The sequence below is a fragment of the Ambystoma mexicanum genome, chromosome 10 (assembly GCF_040938575.1).
Source record: "Ambystoma mexicanum isolate Mex_15411 chromosome 10, UKY_AmexF1_1, whole genome shotgun sequence".
Taxonomy (NCBI): domain Eukaryota; kingdom Metazoa; phylum Chordata; class Amphibia; order Caudata; family Ambystomatidae; genus Ambystoma; species Ambystoma mexicanum.
The window spans coordinates 116403397-116421481 of NC_090932.1; positions in this window are offsets into that span (position 1 = coordinate 116403397).

Below are 18085 nucleotides of genomic sequence, written 5' to 3' on the forward strand. Positions count from 1 at the left end.
TAGTAGGATCATGGTCTGTCTCCCCTTGTTCTTCCCCTCCCTACCTCGTCGCGCCTTGAAACACCTGTGTATAGGCGCGTTACAAATGCCATATCATATCATATCAGTCTAGGATGCACCAGAAATGCCAGAGGTGTACCCTTGCCTCTAATCGTGGACTATGATTCTAGCTTCATTGTCTCCATCATCAAGGGAAGTATTAAAGTGCTGGCAGTCCAATTGTTGTGATTTAAAAGATTTTATCTGGGTTTCTCTTTTTTATTTTAAAGCTTTAAATACGCTAAAAACAAAACCTTGTGAAATTGTTATTTATAAACGTGCAGATAAACCTTTGAATTGTACAAAAAAGCTAAACCGTTTTTGTGTCAAATGAGCAGACCTTAAAATGTGCTTGCCAGAGGCCTGCAATATCTGATTGCTTTCTTCTGTGTAGAACCCCTCCCATTCAAATGGCTTATTTGAAAGGAAAGATCAGGTAATGGGCTAAACAATGTCACCAGCATGTGAGATGGCAAACCTTTTTTTCACAGAAGACAGCACTGCACTGTCAGTGATATAAGATGATTTGTCCAGAATCACTGTATCATCTGCTAACAAAGCCAGTACACAAGAATGAATGCCTTGGTTTCACAGTCTTGAATATGGTTACCTAATCACCTCTCCAGACTAACACGTATGCTCATCATAAGAGGTGGCTGGCTAGGTTTTACAAACACCTGTCTGAAGAAACCGATTTCTGATTTCTAGACCGTCACCATGCTGATGTTTTTTGTTTTTATAGCAATTGCAATCTGGTGCAGTTACATTTCCGATAATAGCACCTGCAGTGCCACAAAACAAAGTACATACAAATGCAGGTTTATCGACTTCCGACATAGGATAGGCTGAGTCGGCATTCCCTGGAATTGGTTGTGTAATCTTGCATATAACACAGACATCTCAGCAATGAGTGCTTAACACACTGAGCTATCTTCTGAATTATTGCAGCTCTCAAATGTATCAATCTGCATTTCAACTTTGGCTGTTGCACATGATCAAAAGGGTCCCCATAGAAAGGTGAGAATTCTACAGGAGGTGTGATATAGTGATTGCACAACTATGTATACCACAGTGAACACAGAAAGCGTTAGAGGATGAATTAATCAGAGCAGAAAGTTCTCGTCAACAAAAGACAGGCAATAGGTTTAACCTCAGCAGCATGCCATCAAATATCCCAATGTGTGCCATTTATGTTTGGTCAACAATGGAAACTGACTTCCAAACATCATGCAGCCTTGTGGGGCCCCCTCCAAGGTGGGGGCCCAGGGCAAGTGCCCCTTTTGCCCTCCCATAAAGACGCCTCTGTGTGAATTTGTGCCATGGGACGAGGGGCCCCATTTGAAAATGCCAAAGGGAACTCATATAGCCTGAGTGAATGCATAAATGAAACATCATTTACTAGGTGACAACCAACCTTTTGTATCCAGTCAATTTACTGTATACGGTTTAATTGAGCATACTTACATCGTGATAGCAAGTCAGATGTCACATTGGACGATTTGGACATCATGACAATAGTTTACATCAGTGCCCACTATGGTTTAGACATAAACAAGGGACAATGTCTGCAATGGATATAAACATTGAATATGCTGTGAAAACGAAAGACCCATTTCTCTTTCTATTTTGTATGAAACACACTTGGGGTTGGTCACCCTATATTACCTGAGGGAACCCAGATGTGGACCCCTTGCTCACTGTGCTCATAGAGGCACAGCTCCACCTCACTGATGAGGCCCAACAAGGCTGAAACACGTGTTTGGGGTTGCTGTTGGTACTCTTGTTCAAAGGAGGTTTGCCTGCCATATTGGTGCTCGGATGCCCTTCCGTGTGGGACAAAGACTTATATGCACATGGATATTCCTCCTTTGTGAAAGTACAGTGAGCAAAAAGTGATGGCTGCGGACTCTCACAGTGGGTAAAAACCACAGAACAGGTTATCATGCCGTGTTCTTTCTGGAGAGGGGCGCCTGCTACCTTTTTTGCATGTTCAGTTCCTCCCTGAATAATCAATCAATCTCTCGGCGATCAATTTAAATTGATTTGTGAATTCAGCCCCCTGTTTTGTGATTACGTGTTGGCATAGGATTGATCAATTGCTTTTGGATGATACAGTTCATCAAATCCTCATGTGGTGGCAATTTCCGTCGGTGTCTGTTTATCCTAGAACATTTTCAGACTGAGTATTTGGACCAGCTCTTGTGTGCTCTCTCACATTTTTATCTTATAGCGTCTCGTCATTTATCATTCATCGGGAGGTTTTGTGGCGTTCCTCTCTTTGTGATCGAATGATGCAGAACAACTTTGCCCCAGTTTTAAAATGAAAAATTAACAAAATGTTCCATTTTATTCCAGTTAAATTCGTATTCCCTCATATTGCAAACTGTTCCAATTGATTTCTATTAATTTGGTTTAAGATGACTCATGCTAGAAATCATTATGAAGGAGGAATGTTTAGGGTTTCAGATCTCATGGAGGATTTACTTCTTTCCGTGTAGAATTTCCCCTTAATTTGAGAGAGCGGTGAAGGCAAACCCTTGTCTTGACATAACGTGGATTCGTCAGATTAGTTTATCTTCCATCTGTTTTAGAAATAGTTTTGATCATGAAGTGGTCAACGCTTTAACATGTTCAGGAGGGGCGCCTTCTGTTGGTAGACAGCAGTACTGTACATGAATTAAGTTTGTGCCCTCTATTGAACACTATGACCATGTCCTTAAAGTATTGAACTACCATTGTTGCATTTCTGGAAAACTGCTGGCCTTGAAGAAGGCTGACCCTAAACAAATGGCATTATCAGCAGAAACTATAGCTGTCAATCAAGGACTAAATTGTGAATTGTGGAGCGTTTAAAGGCATGGTCTAGTAAAAATTTGTATTGTCCCTACGGTTTCGGCCATGTTTTTTTAAGCCTAAGTGGCTCGCTTTTAGAAAACTTTCCTATGGACCTTACCCGAGTTTTCGTACATTAAACGCACGCGAAAACAGGCACCAGGGAGCTGCCATTTTGTGATAATCCTATCATTTCCCGCATCGCCCTGGCTGACCTGCTTTTGTGGCACTAAATCATATCCCCTGCGCCTGAGCCTGTCATCAGCAGACGCGTACCACCCATTTCACAACGCCAAAGCACGTCTTGTGTCAACATTCGCTGCGCTTCAGCTAATGATGTGTCGCCATGGAAATGGCAGGACGCCTCTTTCCTCAATAAGTATAAACAGACCGTTTCACAACACACAGCAGCAGATGTTCGATTCCATTCCTCTCTCTGAGTTACTTAGAGTATTTTGTGACTCGTTTCTGTGCTCTGGTCAGCTACCTTCGCCGCTTGTAGCCCGTGTGAACACCTGTACCATCTCGGTAAATAATTTTACTTTGTTTACCACACAATGGCTACAATAATGCCCTACATGTATGAGCCCGAGTATACCGAGGAGGAACTACTGGAAAGGGAAGCACACGAAAACGATGGGGATTCGGACGGCAGTTGGCAGGACGAATCAACAGATGAAGAGCCTGGGCCTAGTCGCATGGACGGCGTCTCCACCTGGTGCACATGCAATCGGTGTGAGCTAATGCCAACCGAGGAGGAGAACTGCTGCTGCCGAGAAAACTCGGGATGCCTGGCCTTCATTTCGGAAGGCGAGCCACGACCGCAATGCATCACCGAGCTGCCAGACTTCAGGGCAGCCTGCCTCACACGGGCCGTGTTGAGAATAATGATGGTGCTTATGCACGAACTTCGCGCAACTGTTCGTCCTCGTAATCCGAATAACGAGTAAGTATACTCTGCTTGTCATGCCACTCCTATTTCATGTTCTTCTACTATATCCAAAATTACATCTACATATCATTGTAACGCATGTAAGTCGTTCAATAGTGTGCATTGTCTAGATAACATTTGTCCGTGCAGAATGCCATTAGTTACAAGAACTGTCATTGACAACAAACGTTTATTAAACTTATCTTGGTCATTTAAAAACAGTTTGTTTCATTCCTTTTCACAGGTGGTACATGCTGGTGGCCTATCGTTCCTTTACATGGTGGCTCCACGGGAGGCTTGGACACCGCGTTCGAAGAGTGATACCCGCCTGTGCCGTTCGTGCCATTAGAGAAAAGTTCCCGAGTGACAGCGGTCAGTACAGGGGATTTTCTCTCGCTGTGCTGCAACCTAACCTGTATAATCTTTAAAGTCTTGTATTTTTGTGTCATGAAAATAAGATACAAAATAAAACACCACATATATTTTAACAACGATTGTTTCGATTTTTTAAATTAATCAAGTGTGTCTCTATTCAAGGATGGATGTCAGACATCTGTGCTCCGAATGAGTGAAGGTCTGGTTGCTGTGAAGCAGGGTGGTCACTATCTATCTAAGCTAACATAACATATTCTCGATAATGCATGCACTAAATAACACTTGTTCAAAGTCTTTCAGTAGGTTATGTCTCTATAAAAGTCACACATATATCTATACTAACAATTACCATTGGATTATACAGGCCTTAGGGTCTTGACCACTATAATACACCGGTTGAAGTGTGGGTCTGTGCTCACAAGAATCTCCGGTATGTGGCATTTGTTATTGATAAGCAACGATATACTATCAAATGTGGTTCGCGCCAGTGGATGAGCGCTGGCAATGGGGGGCTGTCAGGGGTGCAAAAGGCCAAGGTGCCAAACTGCAAGTACACTTCAAAAGGTATCCCACGCCAAGGGGCCATCGGTCACATGGCCTCCTCAGACCCTGTGTCTCCAGCAAGGCCACCCCTTGAAGCAGGCCGCCCCCCTGCAATCCACATAAGTGTGTCTCCATTCAGCAGTCTTTCTGTGCCTTATCTGCATGCCCCAGGCCCATCCATCCCACCCCCTCTATCAAAGGTGGTTCGCACCCGGGGATGAGCGCTGGCTTGGGGGGCTGTCACGGGCGCAAACGGCCAAGGTGCCAAACAGCTTGTACACTTCAAAAGGTATCCCACGCCAAGGGGCCATCGGTCACATGGCCTCCTCAGACCCTGTGTCTCCAGCAAGGCCACCCCTTGAAGCAGGCCGATCTCCTGCAATCCACATAAGTGTGTCTCCATTCAGCAGTCTTCCTGTGCCTTATCTGCACGCCCCAGGCCCATCCATCCCACCCCCTCTATCAAAGGCTGTTCGCACCCGGGTATGAGCGCTGGCATGGGGGGCTGTCACGGGTGCAAACGGCCAAGGTGCCAAACAGCATGTACACTTCAAAAGGTATCCCACGCCAAGGGGCCATCGGTCACATGGCCTCCTCAGACCCTGTTTCTCCAGCAAGGCCACCCCTTGAAGCAGGCCGCCCCCCTGCAATCCACATAAGTGTGTTTCCATTCAGCAGTCTTCCTGTGCCTTATCTGCACGCCCCAGGCCCATCCATCCCACCCCCTCTATCAAAGGCGGTTCGCACCCGGGGATGAGCGCTTGCATGGGGGGCTGTCACGGGCGCGAAAGGCCAAGGTGCCAAACTGCATGTACACTTCAAAAGGTATCCCACGCCAAAGGGCCATCGGTCACATGGTCTCCTCAGACCCCGTGTCTCCAGCCAGGCCTCCCTTCAAGCAGGCCGCCCCCCTGCAATCCACATAAGTGTGTCGCCATTCAGCAGTCTTTCTGTGCCTTATCTGCATGCCCCAGGCCCATCCATCCCACCCCCTCTATCAAAGGCGGATCGCACCCGGGGATGAGCGCTGGCTTGGGGGGCTGTCACGGGCGCGAAAGGCCAAGGTGCCAAACTGCATGTACACTTCAAAAGGTATCCCACGCCAAGGGGCCATTGGTCACATGGCCTCCTCAGACCCCGTGTCTCCAGCCAGGCCTCCCCTTCAAGCAGGCCGCCCCCCTGCAATCCACATAAGTGTGTCTCCATTCAGCAGTCTTCCTGTGCCTTATCTGCATGCCCCAGGCCCATCCATCCCACCCCCACTATCAAAGGTGGTTCGCACCCGGGAATGAGCGCTGGCTTGGGGGGCTGTCATGGGCGCGAAAGGCCAAAGTGCCAAACTGCATGTACGCTTCAAAAGGTATCCCACGCCAAGGGGCCATTGGTCACATGGCCTCCTCAGACCCCGTGTCTCCAGCCAGGCCTCCCCTTCAAGCAGGCCGCCCCCCTGCAATCCACATAAGTGTGTCTCCATTCAGCAGTCTTCCTGTGCCTTATCTGCATGCCCCAGGCCCATCCATCCCACCCCCTCTATCAAAGGCGGTTCGCACCCGGGGATGAGCGCTGGCTTGGGGGGCTGTCACGGGCGCGAAAGGCCAAGGTGCCAAACTGCATGTACACTTCAAAAGGTATCCCACGCCAAGGAGCCATCGGTCACATGGCCTCCTCAGACCCCGTGTCTCCAGCCAGGCCTCCCCTTCAAGCAGGCCGCCCCCCTAAGACCACAACATACATACGTCATTCATTCACAAACACACCCCTGTTTCTAATACTTTATAAACCACTTGATATGTCTCATCTTTGTGCTTTGCAAGTCAACTCCTGAACGTGCTACCTGGCAACCACTGAGATCTACGCTAATCTGCTCGTCGTCGTGCTATCCGTGAACTTCTGTGACCGCTTAGAGCAAACCCATCAGTGTGCTACCTGTGGCCACCCACCTATTCTCCTGCAACATACTGCTCTGCTTGCTGAATCCAACTGTTTGTTGGTCAAGGTAAGGCCATGTATCCTAGTCATATTTCGCAGGTTTTTAAATGTCTATCTATTTGCGAGTAGAGTACACAATAGTGCTATGTTCATTGGTCTCATTGCTATTGACTTGAGTTTCCATTGCTATGCTATCAATAGATCTATTTATTTTCATCTGTGTCTATTGTCATCGAATTGCATCTTTCGGGGGTCCAGTCTATAATGTAAGCATGTTTCCTTCTCGTGCAAGACAGAACATCCAAGGGACGAGTCACATGTTCAGATTTTAGTCACATCATTTATACATTTCTGCAACTTATGCAAATACTAAGCCGCACATAATGAACTGGTATAGTTCCTGCGACCAAAACAAACCTTGCATTGATCATTGTATGATTCATTTACTTTTGTATCAAATCTTTATTCTTGAAGATTGTATAATAATGTCGATATTTACTTTTCAGATTTATCAACAATGCCTGCCTGTTCGATTAGCGGTTGCCCTTCAAAGACCCATGCGAAATCTGAAGGCACTACAATGCATGTATTCCCGAAAACTGTTGATCGAATAAGAGAATGGGTCAGACATTGCAGATATCCACTGGATGAGCTGGAAAGTAGAGTCCAACAAGTCTTACAGGACAAGGGGGGTGATCGATACCGCATCTGCGCCGGCACTTTTCCTTGGACATGTACACAACATCTTGGGTAACAAAGAAGAATAAACGGCGAACAACACGGAAATTGCTCAAACGCTATTCCCACTCTATTCGTCCACATTCCGCCACCGGTGAGTCAAGTGTCCGGATTTAGCTTTAGGCCTTGCGGTAGTGTGTAGGTAGCAGATTGGATTAATTGATATTGTAGGTGTTCTATCCCTTGTAATAATTTCGATATTGATATGAGTGTATAGTTTTTTGAATAATGACATTTATCAAAATATCCTTTTTTGATTTCATAACCCACAAACGCAATGTATATATATGGGAACAGGGAACTGTGCTGTATTGAGCATTTTTCAAGTATTCTGTCGCCTTACATGGCTATTTTTAATATTGGCATTTCATTATCAATCATTAATTTACCTTTACAACTTCTTGACTATCCCTTGAATCTGAAGCAAGAACATTCTACATCCTTGACGTGGTCGCAGTTATCAACCACTTCTAGAGCGTATCAGGTAATCTTACTAGGCTAATCCGCTACAGACTTGTTTTATGCATGTCAAGTAATAGTTTTTTTCTATCGTGTAATTATTTTACTGAATGTTTGGTTAGTGCTTTCAATTGATTACACCTTAGTTATCGTCCACTGGTGTTTGTTTTCAGTTATAATTAGTGTTATCCATACTAATGCAAGTACTGTCTTTCAGGGAGATGCTGAAGCGTCCGCCACATCTACAACATTTCTAGATGTTCTTCACCAGCAGGAGTTATGGATACTGACAGCTCCATCAAGCGTCATCATCAGAGCTGGAATTCTTGTCGTTTGATTGTTTTACACAATGTTTCATTCGTGGTTAGCCGTTGATATGTACCTGTGCTGTCGACCCCAGGTGTGTGTTATGTTTTCACTATTGTAATCCTCACTAATGCAAGTACTATGTTTCAGGCAGTTGATGGAGCTTTAACCCCTGCACTTGATGCAGAGCCTGACATTCAAGTAATTCCAGGGGAAATGGAAGCGGGACCATGCGTATACGAATCGGCACAACAGCTTTCGGAAGTGCGCACTACATTTGCAACATCCATAGATATTCTTCAGCAGCACGAGGTATGGATACTGACAGCTCCATCATGGGTGATCATATAACGGAATTCCATTTGCTATACTTTCTTCCCTATTAACGCAAGTGCTGTGTTTCAGGGAGACGACGAAGCTTCCACTACAATCACAACATCCCATTTAGATGATGCAGATGTAAAGGAATCAGAGAAATAAGTCGATGAAATCTGCATACTTATATTTGCCTTGATTGTTTTAGACAATGCATCATTTGTGGTTATCTCTTTATATGTACCTGTGCCGTCGACCCCAAGTGTGTGTTATGTTGTGTTATGTTTCCAATATTGAAAACCATACTAATGCAAGTACTGTGTTTTAGGGAGATGCGGATGCCTCCTCTCCAATACAACCATTCATGGCAGTCCATGCAGAGCCAGAGGTATGGATACTGACAGCTCCATCGAAATAGATCATCACTGGTCGAATACTTGTTGTTTGATTGTTGCACACAATGTTTAAATCGTGTTTGGCTATTGAGATGTACCCGTGTGTTCGTCCTCACGTGTGTTTTATGCTAACAATATTTTGATACATAGTAATGAAAGTACTATGTTTCAGGGAGACGATGGAGCCTCATTCCGTGAGGTCTATGCGGATACGGAAAATATAGTCGTTGCAGCGCAAGAGGAAGGGAGGACATGCGGAAACGAATCGGAGCTACAGCATGCTTGTGCTGAAGGTCGAGTCAAAAAAGTTGCAAAGAAAAAAAACAAAAAAAGGTTAGTTACAAACAGTTCATAATTTTAAAAAAATGTTTGTGCTGGGGACTATTTTATGTTTTTTTCCAGTCAATTGGACTACACTTTATCTTGTGTTTAAACTGAACATCCCTTTTCCAATCTCTCCTCCAGTTACCTGTGGGTGTCAGAACTATACATACACAGACAGTGAAGCGAATGAGAGATGTTGCTTGCTAGACGATGTACACTATGGAGGAACTATTAATTGAAGCGAGGCGTGTTCAGGCTCGAGATGCTCATGTCCAATGGCCAGAACATGAATTAACTGTGTTTGCAGACTACAGCAAAGTTGCATTGGACCATAGCTACAGTGCGACCGCACCACCACAAGAAGATGTTATTGAATGTATTGAAGATAGCTCTGAAGTAGTTGCAGATCAATTCACACAATCTACACCCGCCAAAAATTTGCCACCCAAAAACTTGTCGACATTGTTGTGTTCTCCCATCAATGTTGAAGTAATAGATGTCGAAATGACAGAGAATGAACCAGCCGCAGCATCCATAGACGCATCAGAACTTGATATTCGCGATATTACTTTCCAATGTGTTGAAATCTCCACAACGTCACAGGCCGAAACAACGTTGATGCAGGAAGACAGTCTAATGAAAGAGAGCAAATACATTGTATTCGACAGTTGTTTGATGGAAATTATAAGTATGCTGAAATGTGTGCATTCCATTAGAGGGAAAGTATGTGGGAAGCCATTGATTAATGTGACTCGTCAAGTAAAAGGCAGTAACGTCAAAATAAATGCCGCCTGTAGATTAAATCATAGGTTCTCATGGTCTGCACAACCGATGCTGGGGAAACTGCCAGCAGGCAATCTACTGTGTGCAGCTGCATCACTTTTTAGTGGCTCCAGTTTTAGAAAGTTAGAGGCTTTCTTTCAGTTTGTGGGACTCCATTTCATTTCTAAAGCGCTGTACTACATATACCAACGTGATTATCTGTTTCCGGCCATTAGTGATGCTTGGAAAATAGAACAATTGTCTCTAGCAAGTACATTCGAAGGCAAACGATTCAGGCTATCCGGCGATGGACAGTGCGACAGCCCTGGATATTCTGCCAAGTACTGCACCTACCACTTTCAGGACATGGATAGTAAGAAAATTGTGAGTTCGGTGGTCGTGCAGGTAACACAATGTACATCGTCAGTGGCCCTGGAGAAACCAGGATTTATAAAATCAGTGGAATATCTACAATCAAGGGGAATGCACATCGACCTCATAGCCACGGACAGACACGTTTCAATTGCCAAGACAATGAGAGAGCAGTTCCCACATATTAATCATCTCGGCTGCAGGAAAAAAAAAAGGTTTTGAAAGTATTTTGCAGTGGTCCCATTCTATCACCAACCATCTTTGGTGGAGCTCAAAAACTTGTGAAGGGTCAGTGGAAATACTACTTGAAAAATGGCGGTCACTGATGCACCACTGTACCAACGTTCACCGCTAGACAGCAAATCAACATTTCCACCAATGTGAACATGGCCCTTTGTCCCCAGAGGAGGCACGGAAGAAGAAGTGGTTGATTCCATCTTCACACACAAAGCTATTGAGAAGATTGTTTTCGACAAAACTCTATCAAGAGATTTGAGAGGACTGACAGAATTCTGTCACACAGGAGATTTGGAGGTGTTCCACAAAATGTGCCTAAAGTACAGGCCAAAGCGCTTGCATTTTAGCTTTCGGGGCATGAAACATCGCACTCTACTAGCGGTCTTGGCCCATAACAGCAATGTCGGACGTGAACAATCTAGGACTAGGGGTAAAGTAACGATGTCTCGCTACACTAAGGTGTTTTCAAAATGAAGTAAGCAATGGGTGATCAAACCAGTCTATGATGAAATGCAGTTAGAATTTGTGAAAGGCCTTGTTGTTGCTGTGTTAGAGAAGCACAGATATGGAATTTTGGACGTTTCTGTGCAGAGCTGCGATCCATTGACACCGAACATTGCGACTGTGCCATGCCCACCTGAAGCACAGCTGGTTGTGAAGTACAAATCCCGGTTTAAATAATTGCAATATGATTGTCTTTTTGTAAATAAATGTTATTGTACAGTGTACCTGTAACCCTAACCCCTACCTTCACCATCATGGGTGGCGAACAAGCTGGGTGTCATCTTTGAATTCTCTCTATTCACCTCATATATGTGTATGTATATATTTTTCTCATGTCTCATCTCATGTAAATGTAAATGCTGCGCACTGTTGCGCACTGTTAACGGAGGGTAGGCTTGCGTATTGCAAATAATAAAACAAACAAACATACAATAAATCTCACTTTTAACTCAACTCCTGTGGTACTTTATACTTTCCCTGACCTTCCGCCAAAAATTAAATGTCTCAATTTGGGCTGCAAAGCTCGCAGACAACGGGGACAAAATTGGGGCACTTAGAACGCACCAAGCGGGCCGTGGCATTTGGGAGAGAAGCCAGTTCGCATTTGAACATTGAGGCGCACTACATAGAGGGATTCTAAACTTCAAGTTCTCACAGATGCCTATACTAGGTGATGTTGCAAATAAAGAATGCGAAGGACAGCGGCTTTGATTTTCAGCTCGCGCCCAGATGAGGCCCACAAGTCGCACTGGAAATATAAGGGTCTATTGTTTTTTGACCTTGAGACAGGGACCATGCCGAAAGAACTACATTTGAAGGGAGTGCACAATAACGTAAGAGACGATATGGCAGAAAATTCAGAAACTAGACCGAGTTTAATTTTAGTTCAGTATACGAAAAATCGTTGTCAAGAGCACAGTCCGTTTTACAGACTGCATTACGAAGAGACACAATGGAAATTTCAAATATAATGTAAGTAAATCTTAACACGCTTTTATACCGGAATGAAGATTTAATGAATGGATGCATGAATAAATGAATGAATGAAGAGCTAGGAAATGCAAGGTAAACGTGTTCATAGTGGGCACATGGGCATGCAGGTCCACTGATCTCACCGATCTCGGTCCTTGGCCCAACCACTTTTCCCTGCACTGCCTACCTGCACTACGGGACTGTCTCTGTATCCTTCAGCCCCTTCTCCCGGCACGTACCTTGCACTTTCCACCAGCTGGCCCTATTATTTAATTTGTATTCAACTAAGCATGTACAGCACTTTCCCCCCTAGTGGCCCCCTCCCCATGCGCGATCAGAAAGACACCTGGCCTAGTAGGATCGTTGTCTGTCTGCCCTTGTTCCCCACCTGCCTCGTCACGCCGTGAAACACTTGAGTATAGGCGCGTTACAAATGCCATATCATATATCATATCATTCCTCACGCATGTAGACTAACTGTTGTTTATCATTGTGTGTTGGCCTCGATTTATTTCGTTACTTTTCACATTGATTTTAGAGCCGAACATACTCCATTGAACTATCCTTGCAAGCAAATAGTTTCTGATCGGCTGTAATAAATAAAATGAGTAATATTAATGAAGATCGGCTGGCGAGACTAATTATAATTTTTTTGTTTTCATAACAGGTATTTGCTCCCCTTCTGCTACTGGCATCGGTTTGAGACACCAGCAGATGGCTTTTACAGTAGACACCTGCAGCTTCCTGTGAACAACTGGAGCACACTGACAATTTTATGGGACGATCGCCAAGGGCCCACATGCCCTTACGCTGTACTAGTGGCTAGAAGCAACATATTAACCTTTACGATGGACTAGTGCCTAGTTGATGGAACAGCCTTGCGGTTCACCGTGCTTCCAAAGTGCTTCTTTTAACGAAAAGCAACACCCTGTGTACCATTGCGGATACAGATAAAAGAAAATAAATGGCTTTCGGAGTTCATATGGCAATTGCTGAATATTCTCTAAACATTTAATGTCAAATAAATGTACTATACCAAATGTACCGTGATGCTGTTTGATTTTAAAGTGCAGTTTCATATTCCGAATTGTGGCGCGCTGTGTTGTGAGATGGTTTGTGTTGGTTTCCGGGTTCTGTGTGGAGTCGCGTAGAAGACGACTGGGCGCGTTTGCCTACGCAGCACAGTAACGTCACGGAGAGAGGCGGGGAATATGAATGTTTGGATAATATCAGGCTCAGGGGTGGGGGAATTGATTTAGTGCTGCAGAAGCAGGTCAGCCAGGGAGATGCGGCAAGTGATAGGATTATCACAAAATGGCGGCTCCCTGGTGCCTGATTTCGCGTGCGTTTAATTGACGAAAACTCGGGTAAGGTCCATAGGAACGTTTTCTAAAATCGAGCCACTTAGGCTTAAAAAAACATGGCCGACCCGTAGGGACAATAAAAAAATGTACTAGACCATGCCTTTAATGATAAGCTTCTCTACAGTGGGGGTGTCTGTTCACCTTGAGTCTTAAATGAGATATGAAATAGTTTGTGTTTTGTGCTGTTGCTTGAATTAATTTGCAGAGCACTATTTTTGTCTGTGTAAGTTTGTTTAGTGTGGTTTGTTGACATTAGTAACAATTGTTCTTGGTGTGTCTTTCTGCTCTTATGAAGCGCATTTTTTTATTTTTTTTTTATTTGCATTTATAAAGTGCACAGGCGGCCCGTGGGCATCGAGGCGCTGTTACAGAAGGCTTTTTCTTATGATACATGCATGACATGGTTATAGCAAATTACATACAAACATTAAGGTAATAAGATGTATAGTTACTTAAGATGTAATTTACGATGTCGTATCAGTACATGTGATTCGAGCAGAATAGAAAAAGGCCGGCCTTTTTTGGATATATGTATATGCTTCACTTGCCTGATCAGTTTTTGAATTTCCTTCCTTTTTTAGCAGTGATTTATTAGTAAAACCAATGTGTTTACTTATCATATTTTCTCAATGCTGGGTGTTTGACCATATTTAACTTGGTCTTTATTAAATGTTTGAATTGCTGCTACCTTTGTCTCAGACCTAACTCCTGCAATTTATTTGTGTCCCAGCCTCCGGCTCCCTTCCTCCTCCTCAGGGTACCACTCTGGAACAAGGTAACCATCTGCCCTGATCTTTCTTGCGCCCCACTCTCCTCCCTTCCCTATCTTCACCTCCAGGGAGGAACCCCATCCACAGACCTTTTTGTCCAAGGGCTCTCAGACGATGTGTCCCCGTTAGCGCCCACAAACCCACCTGTCCCAGCGCACAAGTCCTTCCCCTAGGTAGTTCAAAACAAAGCCAATCTGGCTCGACCAATGAGAGCCTACAGATTCGGAATCAGGAAAGTCAAATATGCCTTCTACAACTCCTGCATTGCCAATGCAAACAACCCATGCAAAGAAGTCCACAAGATCATCTCTGAGTTCAAGACCCCCCTCTGCTCTTCCTCTCAGCCAATCTTCTCCCAGGCACTGTGCAACATCCTCTCTGACCATTATTTCAACATAGCCGTTGATAGGAACTTGGCCATCCACGCTGAACTAGTAACCCCATCCCTCCATACCAACAGCCCCCCCTCCGCTGCCCCCAACTCAGACCCTCTTCAGCACCTACTGTACATTCTCCCATCCCAAGTTCTCAAAGCTTCTCGCCAATAGCTGCCCATCACGTTCCATGGGAGGCTCATGCCCACCGTCCCGCCCCAAAAACATCCTCTCCTCCACCTGTGCAGGCACCCTTGCCAGACCCATAACCAACCACCCGCTAATCGCAGGTATCTTCCCACCTGAATACAAAGCCTCTCCCTTCAAACAATTCCTAGAAATGGTAACCAGTGATTACATTGGCAGAAGAAAATAAAGAGGCAATAAATTAACGAAATACCAAGGTAAAGAGGGTACAATATAAACACAGGATGAAAAAATAATTAAATGTAGTATTCCAGGTTAGAAAATTAATAGTAAAAAAACATGGGTTCAGTTTATAAAAGAAAATATATGAGGGATTAAGGGAGGCATCAGGGGTCAATCAGAGAAGGGGGCTAGGGGAAACCCCAGACCATTAAAAGCTACACTTTAGGGCAGGGGTCGGAAGAATACATGTTTTGAAAGGAAAAAGAAACCAAACAAGTGTAAACCAAACAAGTGTATTACAGTTTTTTCTCTTTTTAAGGTCTCTTTAAAAAAAAATCATCTTCTTCTCTGTCCTTGACTGTCTGCTCTTAGAATTGATATTTGAAATCCCTCATCCTTTCAAATGTATGTACTGTTGTTTTAACACACTGCACAGATCTTTGGATAAAAGCACAATATAAGCTCTAATAAAATACAAAATACAAATACAAAATAAAATCAAGACAAGGATTAGCATTAAACAAAAATCCACTAGATGTCAATATGAGGCCATATAAAGTAAATATGTGGATATGTATGTAGAAAATAGCTGCACTGTAATGTGACTGGCGATATTTACTTCAACTCTCTTAGTGGCTCGTTGAGATCGGTTGGTGTGATGTAATGCTAAAAAGGCCCTCTCTCGACCCCCTTCTCCAATCCAATGACTGTCCCATCTCAAAGAACTGCTTCATAGCCAAAGTACTATACCACACAGCCTACTCCCAGCTCAGCCTATTCACTGAGGCCCACGGCCTTCTTGACCGTGCCCAGTCGGGTTTCAGACCCCTCCATGGAATTGAATCCTCCCTGATCTCTATCTGGGATCACATGAAAAGAACAGCAGACTCTGAGGGCTGCGCTGCTCTCATCCTCCTTGACCTTTCAGCAGCCTTCAACACGATTAACCACTGCATCCTTATAAACATACTTTTTGACCTTGGCATAAGGGAATCCCCTGTCAGATGTATCTACTCTTTCCTCTCTGACCACTCCCAAGTCATCTCTCTCCATCCATTTTCCTCTGTCCCTGCCTAATCTGCACAGTCTCCCAAAGTGCCTCCCTCTCCCCCTCCTTTTCAACCTCTACCTTTCGCCCCTCCTCAAGGTCAACCATTCCCAAAATATCACCTGTTTAAACTATGCTGACAACACCCAGATCATACTCAAGATTCCCAACTCCCACTCCTCTCTCCACCCAGACCTCACATCTGCCTCTCAGACATTGACCTCTGCATGACGAACAATCACCTGCTCCTTAACCCTGGAAAAAACAAAAATTCTATTCTTCAGCAAAACATCTCTCCTTCCCCAACCCATCCCTTAGCTGCATTCCTTAGGACCCGCCCCCACTGCACCCCCCTCAGTCAAAAACCTAGGATGCAGTTTTAGCTCAGACCTGACCCTCTCACGCCACATCAATGCTGTTTCCAGATTGTGAACCTTCCACCTTTGCATCCTCAAGCAGATCTTTCCTTATCTCTCCTACCCCCATAGAGTTTCCACAATCATGGCCATCATACTTTCACGCCAAGACTACTCCAACTCCCTCTACCTAGGTGCACCTACATACCAACTGAGAAAGAACACATCTCCCCTGCACTCAGGACACTCCACTGGCTGCCCATCAGTCGACAGGCCTCTTTCAATGCTACGTTCATTACGCACCATGCAATCTCAGGAGGAAAGCTCAGGTGTAAAGCGCTCTCCTTGGAAGCTAGATGACGCAGAGCCACACAGGTTCGATCCGAGGTCTTCGTTTAGAAACCTCTGGGTATTAAGCACGTTATAAATAATCAATTACAATTACAAAGCGCAAGAACGGCCCAGAATTCCTCCAAAACAAACTCACTCGCTACCACACAACTTGAAGTCTCAGATCAGGCTCCACTCACCTCCTGGTAGTCCCTGCTTTCAAGTCCTCATTTGATTTGATTTTGATTTTGAGTATTTATAATGCACTCGGGATAGACTTAACTGTATGGAATTGACTGCGCTGCACTTTTCCATACTTTGCAGGGACTTCGCGCAGACTCGACACATCTCTGCGAGCGACCGAATGCCTTACACGAGACACCACACATTGCATGGGCATGGGTTGCGCAGAGGGCAGGGAAGGGGGCGTATCTTGAACAATAAGGAACAAGGGAAAAGGTGGCCGTTATGAGGGATGCGCAGAACGATACATATTCATGGATCCAACCGAGCAACCTCTTGGCAGGGAAATTGCCACGCAAGGTCCTCATTCTCTCTGCCACCCGAAGGCAGGCAAACAGAAACTTGCAGATAGGATTCACTACAAAGAGGTAACTCGGGTGTCGGATTTAGGGTTGCGTTTACGCAACCGGGGTGCTGATCTATCTTTGGCGGGCGCGTACACAGTTTAGCAGGGTGTAGGAGCGGTTTACGGGGGTTCACTCACAAATGTTACAAGTTTTACACGAGTTACGATAAATCGTACGCATGTTGTCGGGGTGCCGGTAACACTTATGGTGAACCACGGGCAGGGCCCGTGAAATGCAGGCATGCTTGCGGGGGACCCCACACACTGTTTTAAGGGTGCATGTATTTGCGTTTGGGGGGCACACAAAGGTTGCTGTTTCTGGCTGTTTTTGCTTTGCGTGGGAGCATGTCAGCAGCGTTCCGGTAACGACTTGCGTATACGGTTACTTTGCGCAAATAATTCCATGAATACGCAGAGTGTACAGAATAACATCTTCACGCAGGCTCCCACAGAGTCGTTCTCAGAGCACTGGCTTTGCGGGATCTCTGTACACTATTCCATGAATCAGGCCCTGAATAGTGATGGCTTAAAGGATTTAAATGGATCAAATATCACAAGCATTGCTCTGGGCAACCTTCCCGGTCATCTTTTTTCATCCAGCTACACAGGTCTGGGATGACCTTTGGAAAAATAGAGACATACCCAAAGTGCTGGACTAAAATGATATTGCGGGCCAGGTTTATTTTATTTTTTTGTCAAAGTGGGCTCTTTTTTTGACAAAAGTGGGCCAGTCAGATCAGTTACTTCACTACATGTAAAATGCACTCTTTACAGCACATTTTACCAACAACTCCCCTACAGGTGCTACAAAGGAACACATTGCAATTTTCAACTGTGGGTCACGTTTTCATT